This window comes from Colobus angolensis, unplaced genomic scaffold, assembly GCF_000951035.1.
Source record: "Colobus angolensis palliatus isolate OR3802 unplaced genomic scaffold, Cang.pa_1.0 Scaffold121, whole genome shotgun sequence".
Taxonomy (NCBI): domain Eukaryota; kingdom Metazoa; phylum Chordata; class Mammalia; order Primates; family Cercopithecidae; genus Colobus; species Colobus angolensis.
In genome coordinates this window covers 5,318,049-5,332,355 of record NW_012113253.1, presented here as the reverse complement: position 1 = coordinate 5,332,355, position 14,307 = coordinate 5,318,049, and positions in this window count along the sequence as shown.

Genomic DNA, 14,307 nt, shown 5'->3' with positions numbered 1-14,307 from the left:
AAAGAAAGAAAGAAAGAAAGAAAGAAAGAAAGAAAGAAAGAAAGAAAGAAAGAAACTGTGAGGAACCAGAGGGCATGCAGATTTCACGGCCAGTCTGTGAGGAGTGAGAGGAGAGGGATTGTGTTCTTTTACCCTGGGTACCTGGCATTTCACCTGCACCTGGTGCAATCATCGAATTCATGATTGAATGAGTGAATGAAACATATTGTGGGGGGATTTAAAAAGATTTTATCAAGGACACAGTATGTAAACAGGACCCTGAAGAATCTGTAGGGAGATGTAGGAAAGTTGAAAGGCATAGATGTGGGAGGAAGACATTCTAGGGGAAAGGTGTTGCCTAAGCAAAGGTGTAGAGGCAGAAAAGCCCAGTGCATATTCAGCAGAGAAGGGGTCCGGCTCGTTAGAGCTGTGATTTAGACAATCCGTCTGAGGAATGCTTTGAAGGAGGGGGGCTGGAGGCAGGAAACAGGGCAGTGGTGGAGACCTCTGGTTGCTCCTCATGATATGGTTTCCTCTTCCTCCTTTGCAATGAGAGATGATGATGACGATGATGATGGTGATGATGATGATGATTGGGGGCATTTATTTGATACATATCAGTGTCAAGCACTGTGCTAAACTCTTTACACAGATTATGTCACTTAATGTTCATTAATGAACCTACAAAGTAGTCGTCATATCACCATTTTACAAGTCAGGAGACTGAGTATTCCAGAAATTAGGAAGCTTGCCTGAAACCATGTGTGGCATCTGAGGGAGCCCAGGAAGTCCGATGGCAGAGCCCAGAGTCCAGAGCCCAAGGCACAGTATGACATTTTTCTCCCCCAGGCTTTTCCAAACCAGTGTAATCAATGCCAGAGCTGCTTTCCAAGGATACAACAAACCATTTGAAACTTTCTAGAATTTGGAAAGCTTCACTTTTGTTCTATTCTTTTTTTCTTTTTCTTCTTTTCAGAAACTGCCCATTTTTAAAAAGTATTAGAAAAACTCTTAAAAACAATTGAAACCGAGATCCTTGGAGACCCTTGCCCCAGGCACAGCAAACATTTTTATCTAAATGTGATCAGCACTTTGGGAGGCTGAGGCAGGAGGAGCAGCTGAGGTCAGGAATTTGAGATCAGCCTGCTCAACATGGCAAAACCCTGTCTCTACAAAAAATACAAAATCAGCCAGGTGTGGTGGTGGGCACCTGTAATCCCAGCTACTCAGGTGGCTGAGGCAGGAGAATCGCTTGAACCCAGGAGGTGGAGGTTGCAATGAGCTGAGATTGCGCCTCTGCACTCTAGCCTGGGGGACAGAGAGAGACTCCATCTCAAAAAAAATAAAATAAAATAAGTAAAGAAATAAATGTATTTTGGACACAAGACTCCAGAATAAATATATTTTCCTCCAGACTAAAGTTTTTAAAAATCTGATTATTTTCCTTTAAAATAACTGTTCTAGTTTTAATACAGAATTTAAAAACTTGCTGGGGAAAATAGAGTCCTGATTTCACTGTGCCCTTTAGCAGGCTTCCTAATCTGGATTCTGAGTTAAAATTGTTTGGAGAGTAAGTAGGGTTAATTCCAAGAGCTTCCTGAGTTTGAAAAGAGACATGAGATTCTGGAATGGTGGGAATTACAGTTACTTAGACTCACAGTTTGCCCCAAACCAGATGGAAAAATAAGGGTCAAGATGTCCAGAAAAAATCACAAAAACGCACATGCCAGTGCCAGCTGCTGACAATTAGAACATGGGAACTCCAGCTCGAGTGAGCTGTCTCGCCAGGCAAAACATTTCACCTCGATGGGTGCTGAAAACCAGCACATCCAGGAAGGCAGCAGGCTGGTGGCAAAGCAGCTGTCCTGGAGGAAAGCAGGCAACCCTACCCAGAGAAAGCAACTCTCCCACTCCCAGCAACCCTACTCGTTCATCAGGGGGCACCCTCTCCTCCCAGCTCCAAAGCTGACACCCCAGGTGATCACCGTGAAGCATGGACATTCTCAGAGGCTGCATCTCACCAAGTTCTTCCCTGAAGGGTTTGAGGCCAGGGCAGTGTCTCTCCCAGGCTGAGAGGAAGACCTCCCATAACACAGTCATCTGAGATGCTCGTCAATGTGTGGGTTCCTCCTCCTCCTTCCAGACCCGCTGAATCAGAATCTCCAGAAGGAGGGCTCAGGAATCAGCCTTTTAAACACCCTCTCCAGGGATTTCCATACAAACACAAGGGCAGGAACCACTGAACTATAAGCAACAGACCTCTTTCCTCTGGAAAGAAGAATGGTGTGCAGTCCTCTGTGGCCCGGGTTCTCTGACTGGTAAGTGGTTGGCAATGGCTGAATGAATAGATTAATGGATACCAGAGGTTACTTTGCCATCATTTGGGATGGTGGTGGAGGGTTTCATAGGGGAAGGGGCTCCTGGAGGGCTGTGGCCTGCCTGGGCCAGGGCAAGGCCTCTGGGGCTCTTGCTTGGGGCTGGGCATCTGTGTCTGCCCCTTTCACCTGCGCTGTGGCTCAGCCACATCTGCACAGGCCCAGCTTTGGCCCAAAGCCCAGCAAGGCCACCCCAAAGTCAGACGCTTTTCTCTCCAACAAACTGCCAGACCAACCAAGCTTGGCCCTCAGGACTGGAATTTGCCACATTAGGAACCAGCCTCAGCCTCGCAGACACACATGCTACCTTTTGCCAGGAGGGTGGTGCTGGGGCCAGCCCCAAAACTGGCCACAGGAACTCTTGGCAGTTTCGCCCCAATTAAACCACACAAAGCTGCCATCCAGCCTTTTCAGGAGTAACGTTTGCCCTTCCTGGGCTGGCTGTAGTTTGTCAAAGCAAGGACAGCCTGTGGCTACACCCTCACACTCCCTGGCTTCCTGAGTTGCAGGCCTCTCCTACTTCTCCCACAGTTTTACCTGACCTGCCCCCAGAACATTGACTTCAGAGCCTTCCAAGCTGATGAAGTTATCCAACATCGCCCCACTGCCTCGCATTTGCAGAGATCAGTTTACTTTCAACACACCTTCATTTCTGTTATCTCTATTATCTCATTTTGTTCTCCTGGCCGCCTTGCAGGAAAGGACAGGGTATTATTACCCCATCTGATGGTACAAAGAAGCAGAGCCAGGGCTCAAGGTCACATCCCTGAGTGGCAGAGCCAGTCCCAGGACCAAAGTCTGAGCTGGCACCTTTGCTCAGACCTTGGACAGACCTGGGGGAAGGCAGCAGGCTACATGGCTTTCAAACTTGATTGTGTTTACCGCTCACCCAGAAGTGCATTTTTACAAAGCAGGTCCCCAGACCCTCCCCAGAGCATTCTGTAGATTCAGTGTGCCTGGGAATCTGCATTTTAATAAGCACCTCTGATTGAAGTGAACAGAACATTTTAACTTACTCCTGGAGATCTCACCCCTTTATGGTGGTTTGAAAAAATGAGTAATTTTGTTGTTGAGAATATGGAAGTCCTTAGAAAGGAAAATTGTGCCTGAATCCCTCAGGCCCTTGACCTCAGCTATACTGGGGGCCCCTTCAGAGTGATTAACCTGCTGAAAGGAAATAAATATGCCCTAAAACCCTAAGCTCACTGCCTGGCAGGTTGGTGATTCTCAACAAGCGTCTTCTTTGATCTTTCTCTTCAATGCTGATAACCTTTGGCTGCATATTCTTATCCTAGTTTTGAGTTTTGCCCCATTTTTGCTTTAGCTGTTTTTTTAAAAAACTTTCAGTTGTCACATTTTTTTCCCCCTCTTTTAAGCTCCTGGAGGCTTGACTTTTTCTTTCTCATACCAAAGTCTCCCTAGTTGAAAAATACCTTGGACCAGTTAGTTTATTTCCACCTGCATTTCACTTGGATGGTGCCACCATTCCACAGCCAAAACCTGGCACTAAATCCAGCCCTGCTGCCCACCCCACCAAGGCCATGTAAACTATAGTCACTGTGTCCCCTGCCTTCATGCTTCCTGAGGTGGAGAAGGTGCGTAATGGTGCCTCCAAGCCTGTCCTGTCCCTCAGACCTATTCCTATGTAAGATACACCCCAAGTGAGGTTGACAAGACAATACTTTTGGAAAATGAAGGAAAATCTAAGTTGGCTCTGACCATGTCACCTAAGCTCTCACAGATCTGGAGAGCTGTCTGAGGTTTTAATGAAGTGATCTGCTATCAATTTCCTCCCTCAAGTGTAGTGCAGATGTGCTCCTGAAGAGCTTGTTATTAAGACATTTCACTTAATGTTTCTGTTTTGCTCACTTCTAGTCTCTTAAAAATCTTTGCATCTTGCTTTCTAATTATAAAAATACATGTACATTTAGAAAATTTGGAAATCCTAGAAAAGTATACAGTAGAAAAACATCACTAATGCTCCCTCCACCCGGAGTCCTTCTATTAACATTCTGCCATCTATTATAATTCAATTTTTTATATACACAGAATTTTTTAAGAGATCTGGGGCCAAGCGTAGTGGCTCATGCCTGTAATTCCAGCGCTTTGGGAGGCCAAGGCAAGTGAATCACCTGAGGTCAGGAGTTCAAGACCAGCCTGGCCAACGTGGTGAAACCCTGTCTAATAATACCCTGTCCTTTCCCTGTCCCTAAACAAAAATTAGCTGGGCATGATGGTGCACACCTGTAATTCCAGCTACTGTGGTCCAAGAATTACTTGAACCCAGGAAGCAGAGGTTGCAGTGAGCCATTGCACTCCAGCCTGGACTCCATCTCAGCAAGACTCCATCTCAAAATATATGTGTCTGGGATCATACTATTTTATAATTTGATTTTTTAAAATTTAGTATATCATGATTATTTCCTCAGGACATTAGTCTTCTAAAGCATGAATTCTGTAGACTCCCAAAGTATTGCATCATTTGATGTGTCATCTGTGTCATATACTTAGTAATCTTCTGAGGGTTGGATACTGTAGTGGATATTTGTCATTCTCATAGGCAACTTTGTACACTCTGTATCTGAACCTTTTTCCTATGTTTGGAGACTCCCTCACCCAGTGAAACAGAAATGAAGAAAGATGGCAGTAAGATTCACTTTCCCTGGCTCCCTTGCAGCTAAAGTGTGGTCACATGGCCTAGTCTTTACCAATGCAATGACTCTACCCAAATTTGAATGGGAAGATAGTGTCAAGAAGCAAAGTCTATAGACTTCCAGTCCTGTGAGGATGGGGGAGAGTTGGCCACTCCATCAGGTTCTAGAACCCACCATTCAGCTGCTGTAATGTTGGCAGAATCAACTGTAGTGTTTGCTCCTGGAGCAGCAGCAGGGGTACATTCATTAGATACGCTGCAGTTTGAACCTGAATATTGATTCTAGCCTTCAGGACCAATTTCCTGGTTTTCCTGGAGATTCTGTGAGCTATCTAGTGTTCTGTAATAAATTTTCCCTTTCTCTTTTTAACTTAAAATACTCAGACTTAGTTTCTGTTGTTTGTAACAATGAAATATGATTGATAAAAAATGCTTAGGTCATTTCAGTATTTGTTATTTTAAATAATACTGTGGCCAAGATCCTGAACATAACTCTTCTCGTGTATCTATTGTATTTACTTGGTATAAATTTCTAGAAGTAGAATTCCTGAATTGAAATATAAGCATTTTTCAGGCTCTTGATAAATATTGCCAAATTATAGTCCAGAAAATTAGGAATTTATAACGTCATATTTTTGCAGGTTTTTGTAGAGGCTATATGTATAACCTCTATAAATATATATATAATTACATATACATAAAATTATATATATATATAAAATTTTCCTAGTTTTCATTCTTTTATTCAACAACACAAACACTTACTACGTTTCAGGCACTGTGCAAGGCCCTTAAAAATAAGCATGTATTTCATTAAGTGTAGGAGAAAGTTAAAAGGACTATAGCAGAGGAGTTAGGGACTTTTAACTCTCAACAAATAGCACATCTCTTCTCAGCTAAACTAAATGAGCAATAAGAGAAAATAGTACAGCATTTGGGGTTAAAACTATTACCTTTATTATGCTGATATTGGAAAATAAATCTGGCTTATATTTGCAGGTAAATGAGCTTCCTAATTTTGAACCCCCAAATCAGACAGACTTGCGCACCCAGCTGGAGGAGCAGAACATAACTTGCACTCCTTGTTGGAAACTAGAACCTAAGGGAGAGCAAAGAGGAAGAAGTTGTGGTCTGTCTTCCAAAATCACCAACCTGGCAGGGTCTCACCCCATTCCAAGGGAGTAAAGTGGCAGGAGAGGTCACCAGGAGCTTACAGTTGGTGGAGCTACTGACACCTGGAAGGGAGCATCAGGAATGAGGTATAACAAGTTGGGGAGGGGACTGCCTAGCAGGGGTGAGGAAGGCTTCCCAATTTCACCCAAAGGACAAGTGGTGGAACCGGCTACCCCAGCACATATCAAGCACGCAGAACTGACCTTGAAGTTCGGTATCTCATAGAAAATGTCTGCAGGCAGAGCAGCCAGCGCTTGCCATCAACAAAGGGGAACAGATAATCAGATGTTGTCAGTTTACATCCAGTTCTGCCTCCGGAAGAATCACTCCTCCCCCTGGATGCCTGAGCTTCCTGGCCTGGACAAGGACCCTCTCCCATGTGACAGAGCCAGGCAGCTCTTCCTCAAATTGGCTTCCTCATCCTTCTGGGCACAGCTGGGTGACATCTTCCAGTGTCTCCTGGAGTTAGGTAAGGCCATGTGACTCATTTCTGGCCCATGGAAAGTAGGCACAAGAGCTGTACTATCTCCAGATGTGTCCCATGCAGCAGGTTGAATCGTGTTCCCTCCAAAATTCATGTCCACCAGAGCCTCAGAAGGTGACCTCATTTGGAATATGGGCCTTTGTAGGTGTAATTAAGGTAAGGATCTTGAGACGACCTCCTGGATTCGGGTGGGTCCTAAAGCCAATGACAGGTGTCCTTAGATAGCAAAGGAGAAGAAGATACAGAAAGACACAGGGGAGAGGGCCTCGCTAAGACCAAGGCAGAGGCAAGAGCCAAGGCATGGCAAGGACGGCCAGCGGCCCCCAGGCATGGAATGGGCTCCTCCTCAGAGCCTCTAGAAGGAATCAACTTGGCCTTCTGGCTTTCAGAACTGCGAGTGAGTACATTTTTGTTATTTTAAGCCACCCAAGTGCTGTAGCGGCAGTTTGGTAAAGCAGCCCTAGCAACTGATAGGGGGCCTAGAACCCTCTCTGCAATCTTTCCTGCTCTTTCCCCTCTGGCCGGCTGGCATGGTAACAGTCCTGGGGAAACCACAGGCAGAGGCTGGGGAGCCACAAGATGGAATGTGTGTGAATTCCCGAGTCACTGCTCCGAGGGAGCAGGAACACCTGCCCACAGGGCGGAAGCAACGTTAACTACAGTACACAGGAAAAAATAGGAAAAAGAATATTTCTGGATCATCTGTTACAGTGGCCAGATACCTTAACTAATGTCCCCCATAACTAATATCCAGCATAAAGTAATAAACTGTCATTCTCTATATTAGCATAGTATGGGGGAAATTTACGAACAAAAAATTAAATAAAAAGATAAGAGATTAAAAAAAAAATTTAAATGTCATTCTGGCTCAGACAGCAGTCTTGTGGAATTTGTAATTTTAGTCTGTTGCTGAGAGACAGATCCTCTGTGAATAAATGGAAAAAGTCCTCTGGTCAGAACTGGGAAGCTGAAAATAACAGTCTTCCCCTCCAAAAAATATACAAAACAAAACTGGAGGCCAGGGGCCCTGCCGCACTCAGCCTGCATCTTGTGGGTATCCCCACTCGTGGGCTATCTCTCCCACTCCACCTAAACCTGGCCAGTCTGCACAGCAGAGGCCTGTGGAGGGCAGAGTACCCGTGCTATGTGGAAACACTGTGTGGTGTGTCACTGAGAGACATCTTTGCCTCCAAAAGTAGACCTGTGCGTGCTGCAGCACAGGCCAGGAGGGCAGGGAGGAGGGGCAGGCCCTTTTCGAGAAAGGAAGAAGATGACAACGGGGCCAAGAAGGATGGGCGTGGAGCTAGAGCATCCAACCTGCAAGCGGGGCTGCATTGCCCAGCATTCCCGCCACCTCCACACGTGTCTCTGAGTGCATACGTGGCTCTTTTTGGGGGGGCTTGCCTTTTTTCTTGGTTTTTAAAGGCATTCTGGGCCTCTCCACACCAGCTCTGAGCTCCTCGAAGGCAGGAATGTGATGCCCCTGGCGTTTGTAGTTCATGGGAGGCAGTGGTGGTGGGTGATGCTGGACTAGGAGGCTATGGTCAGATCATGAAAATCTCCTGAATGCTGTGAGAGGTTTGGACCCCACTCTATGGGTAATGGGGTGACTCTCAGGAGGAGTCTTTACATTCTGTATTTTACCCCGAGAGGATATGAATTTATAATACCTCGTTGTTCAGCACAAGAAGAGGCACTCAGGCAACTGACATGAGGAAGGACTTGCCCTGTAGCAGCTGCTCACACTACGGTGTAGCACAAACCCGAAACTGGGGCAAGACGGAACAGCCAAAGCTGTGCACTAACCAGGGGCTTCATTTAAACACAGCCAGCATGGAAAAACTCAAAGCGATGCATCAGCCAAAACCAGAACGCCAGGCGGTGGGGGCGAAGGGCAGAATTTCTGACCTCTTGGTTCAGCCAGTCCCCTAGTAAAAACCAACGAAAGGGACAAATCAGAGGGAAAATTCTGTATTTTAGACTGCTAATTCTGGAAGCATGGCCTGTACAGAGCAAGACCACCATAAATATTTGTGTAACTGAAAGCAAAAGTCAGTATTAATGCTTATCACATAACATATTTCAGTTTCTATGCCTTAAACACACACACACACACACACACACACACACACACACACACACACCACATACCCCAAAAGCATGGATATCATGTGAATGGCTGGTTTCTCACTGTGAAAGGAAAATAAATCTTGGGGTCACTAAGCTAAAGGGAAAAGTCAAGCTGGGAACTGCTTGGGACCAACCTGCCTCCCATTCTATTCAAAGTCCCCTCTCTCGTCGCTGACACAGATGCATATCTGATTGCATCCTTCCGAAGGGTTAATGAGAAACTCAGAAGAATGCAACCATTTTTCTCTCACCTATCTGTGACTTGGAAGCCCCGCCCCACCCCTTCAAGTCTTCCTGCCTTTGCTTCAAGTTGTCCCGCCCTTCTAGACCAAACCAATGTACTTCTTACATACATTGATTGATGTCTTATGTCTCCCTAAAATGTTTAAAACTAAGCTGTGCCCCAACCACCTTGGGCACATGTCATCAAGATTTTCTGAGGCTGGGTCAGCGACACATCCTCAACCTTGGCAAAATAAACTGTCTAAGTTAACAAGAGATCTGTCTCAGATTTTCTGGGTTCACACTGTGGTCTCCCCAGACTGCAGTCTGAATGCGGTGCTCTGCTGCCTGAGGGCTGGCCAATGAAGATAGAGGTCCCTGAAAGTGAGGGTTGGAAGTGCCACATCTGATGTCAGAAAAAAGGCTACTTCAGCAGGGTGCGGTGGCTCACGCCTGTAATCCCAGCACTTTTGGAAGGCTGAGGTGGGCAGATTGCTTGAGCTCAGGAGTTCAGAGACCAGCCAGGGCAACATGGTGAAATCCCGTCTCTACCAAAAATACAAAAACTAACTGGTCATGGTAGTGCGTTCCTGTAATCCCAGCTACTAGAGAGGCTGAGGCAGGAGAATCACTTGAGCCCAAGAGGTGGAGGTTGCAGTGAGCCAAGATCACGCCACTGCACTCCAGCCTGGGTGACAGACTGAGACTCTGACTGAAAAAAGGAAAAAAAAGAAAGAAAAAAAGGCTACTTCAGCCCCCCAGTAATGTCCCAGCATCCTCAGTTTCCTCCATGAGCGTAAGCACAGGTCTTTGATCAAGGATGGCAGCCGGGGCTCAGTCAGCAGGCAGCTCTGCCTAGCAGCTGATGTGGAGAATATTTCAGGCCAAGGTTTCCCTGGAATCCAGTTTTGGTTTTTCGTTCCATCTCTTATTCCCTTCTCTTCCTTCCAGCCAGTTCGTGGTTCTTTGCTATGGCAGCCTGAGCAAACAGATACAAACTCTTTCCAGGTAGCTCTGGGATGGGCCCTTTCCCTCCCCTGCCCTGCCATGGGCGTTAATCGTGAACAGGAGTTGTATGTGTGCCATGGAGCGGAAGAAGACATTGCTAGACAAGAGAAGTAATAAGAGCAGAAACAGGCGTTGACAGGATACTCTTGCAGTGAGGATGGAAGGTGGGAGTTAGGATAACAGTGCTGATTAACATGTATCGAGCAACTCCCATATACATGCTAATTCCAGTGCAGTATGTCTGCTCACCCCTGAAACAATTATTTGGAGGTGAGTCTTACTATCATGTCCATTCTATCTACACATGAGAATAATGGCTTGGGAAAGTTAAACGTTATGTCCAAGATTAGATAAGTGGGGAAGCCCATGGGTTGAACCCAGCACCACAATGGTTTGTTTTCAACTTTCCAAGCACAGGAGAATAGAATTTGTGCTTTAAAGCTCACCCTGATCTTCCCTTGGGGGTTTAGCCTGGGCCTGAGTTGAGCCTCCTAGGATCAGCCTAACCTGAAGCTGTTCTTGCCTGTTAACCTCCATCCCAGACACAGCCACTGGGCAGGTCCAGGACTAAACCAGCCAAACCAGAGCAGAGGAGTCAGGGCCGGTGCCAAGTTCTTGCTCCAGTTCTCTTCCATGGTGGCAGCTGGCCACTGCAGAGACCACCCAGGGTGCCTGTGCAGTGGCCAAGAGATGCAGGGTGGTTTAGGCACAGCCATATGTACTCCCATTAAAAAGGATTTTCTACACAGCTGCTGAAGAAAGCCTGAAAACAAAACCAAACAATCCCCCAAAATGTTCAGATTCCGAAAAAAAGGCTGAAAACCTCTTCACTTAAGCAACAGCCCGAGGAGAAGGAGCCAGTTTGTAGCTCCAGTTTCAGCTCCTACAAACAGGCAGTCAGGGACTCAGCTGTCTTGCCTAACTCTGGAATCTTTATTACCAAATAGCACATGTGTCACTCCAAGAACCGTGCCTACGAAGTCATCTGTGAGAACTCCCTTTTTGCCCCTAAAGACAAAGGTCCCAAATAGGTCAGCCTTACACGCAGACAGGATCCTTGTGGCTATTGACACACGGACATCATCATTCTCATAAGCACGTCAATGTGGCATTTGCTCTGTGCCAGGCATTCCTATGCTCCTATGTGCTCGTTCATTCCAACCTCATACTTCATCCTCACTTGCCCAAAGTCACTTAGCCAGCTATTGCTGGAATTAGGATTTCAAAGCCAACAGTCCAGAACTTGTGCTTTTAATCACCACACTACACTATCTTTCTTTTTCTTTTTTCTTTTTTTTTTTTTGACACAAGGTCTTTCTCTGTTGCCCAGGCTGGAGTGCAGTGGCACCATCTCGGCTCACGGTGACCTCCACCTCCCGGGTTCAAGCAATTCTCCTGCCTCAGCCTCCCTAGTAGCTGGGACTACAGGGGCCCCCCACCACGCCCGGCTAATTTTGTATTTTTAGTAGAGACGGCGTTTCACTGTGTTGGCCGGGCTGGTCTTGAACTCCTGACCTCAGGTGATCCACCCACCTCGGCCTCCCAAAGTGCTGGGATTACAGGCATGAGCCACCATGCCCAGCCTACACTACCTTTCTTAAAATATTTGGGGAAGTAGAGCCAGGCGCGGTGGCTCATACCTGTAATCCCAGCACTTTGGGAGGCCAAGGCAGACAGATCACCTGAGGTCAGGAGTTCGAGACCAGCCTGGCCAACATGGTGAAACCCCATCTCTACTAAAAATATAAAAATGAGCCGGGCGTGGTGGTACTTGCCTGTAATCCCAGCTTCTCAGGAGGCTGAGGCAGGAGAATCGCTTGAACTGGGAGGCAGAGGTTGCAGTGAGCCAAGACTGCGCCACTGCACTCCAGCCTGGATGACAAGAGTGAGACTCTGTCTCAAAACAACGAACAAAAAAACAAACAAACAAACAAACAAAACTGGGGGAAGGAGATTACATTTTACTCCTTTAGCATGTATAATATCTTCACCGTTGAAACTAGGCACCAGGCAGCAATTGCCAGTCCTATGTTCTTTCTTCTCTAGTCTGAAAAGCTGCTAAGGACAAAACTCTGGGGGCTGCTTGCTTCTCTGCTCCCTGCAGCACCTCCCAGAGGGTTTCACCCTCCAGTTGTCCTTCCTACACATAAGATGTTTCAGGTGAGAGGAGTAGATTATTACCATGAAATATTTGTGAATCCCAAAGTTAAGGCCTTAATTCCAGAAGGCCTCATGAGTTATCTAGATGGTGTCATTAGAACGATTAAAACAGTGGTTCATAACCTTTACTTTGTCTCTTCCAGCTTAACCATGGCTCTAGTGGTGTGTGAAGGGGGAGGGAGATGTAGCTTGCTCCTGTGTCTGGATAGACCAGGTAGACACTACCAGCCACCTTGCATCAGTGCTTCTTTGTTCAAGGTCCAGTGAGCTTGAATTTGGCCCCTCTTAATTATGCAAATATAAGGTACTTACTGTCAGGGAGGAAGAGTTTAGAGGTTTTTCTGTCCTTTAAAGTCACCCCTTTCAATACCTTTTGATATGCAGAAGTGCCATATCAAATGGTGGCTGCAGCCGCCAGCCACCTGTGGCTACAGAGCAGTTGGAATGAGGCTAGTCCTTATGGAGACTAGACTAGATTGCAAAGATTACCACGAACATTAAATTAAATGCTTTTTAAATAGGCTCACATTTTTCTAAATCTATATAATCCACTGGTCCCTCCTTGGAAGGAGGGAATAAGTTCACTCAAAGGCAGTCTCATGAGACAAAAGGGATTGTGTCAGTCAGGATATATTATATAAGATATAAGCCAAAGTTATGCTGTGGTAACAAATAATCCCTCCAATCACAATCACAATTAAACCAGCAAAGTTTAATTCTCACCCATGATTCCTTGTCATAGTTGCTGCAGAGCTAAGGCTGACTAGCCCCAATATTGCTGGTCACCACAGTAGTCAGAAAGTCATTATTTCCATTCACAGGCCATTGGCCAGACCTCCCAGACACAAGGGGGAAGTGCAATGCTACCATGTGTCTGAAAAACAGAGTCTGAAATATATATTTGTTTTATTTGTTTGAGACAGTTTCACTGTCGTCACCCAGGCTGGAATGCAGTGGCACGATCTCAGCTCACTGCAACCTCCACCTCCCAGGTTCAAGCAATTTCCCTGCCTCAGCCTCCCGAGCAGCTGAGATTACAGGCATGCACCACCATACCTGGCTAAAGAGTCTGAAATATTTGATGAACTCAGTCTTGTGACCTCTATAGAGATGGGGACTTAGGCCCCCTTTCTGTATGAAAATCATTGTTATTAGAACCACATTGGCAAAGAATAGAATGGATGTGACGAATGATATCAGAAGGCGTCGTGGCCGGGCCATAACTCCAACCAGCAAAGCTGACTAAAACCTTGATTGAATGTTCCTGGTTGAACTAAATTTAAATTTGGGAAGAAAATATATAATCTCTTAGAAAAATCAAAGTGAACAAATCTAAATATGGATTTAAAAAAAGACCATCGTGATTATTGATATTGTTGGGAATAGAGAGAGGATTCTGAATCTGATTTATGTCCAAAGAAGGACAAGCTTACTTTGGAGATAATTAGAGAAAAAGTGGATTGTCACAAATAATGCTTTTAGACATGTAATGAAGGAAAACTTTGTTGAGGATAAAGAATATTCCATGACCAAGAAATACCTCAGTGCATAGTTGAAAAATGTGTCTTCCTATTGGCTGGGAGTTGTACTTTGCACTGGGTATAATGTCCCTTTGTGACATTATGGTGTGGGGCTAAGGGTGTGGGAGAAGCTCTCTAGATTTACCAGGTGCTAGAAATAGGAACTTCAGACCAGTTTAGAAAATACCGTTGTTGGTGGGCAGGTGTGGTGGTGCACGCTTTTAATCCCAGCACTTTGGGAGGCTGAGGTAGGCAGACTGTTTGAGCTCAGGAATTCAAGACCAGCCTGGGCAACATGGTGAAAACCCATCTCTATCAAAAATTTAAAAATTAGCCTGGCTTGGTGGCGTGCATCTAGGGTCCCAGCTACTCAGAGGCTGAGGTGGGAGGATCACCTGAGCCTGTGGAGGTTGAGGCTGCAATGAGCCCTGATGGCACCACTGCACTCCGGCCTGGGTAATAGATTGAGATCCTGTCTCAAAAAAACAAGAAAAAAGAAGGAAAAGGCAGGCAGGAAGGAAGCAGAAATGGAGGGAGGGAGGAACGAAGGAAAGAAAGGGAGAAAGGAAGTGGGGAAGGAAAGGGAGGAAGGAGGGAAGGAGA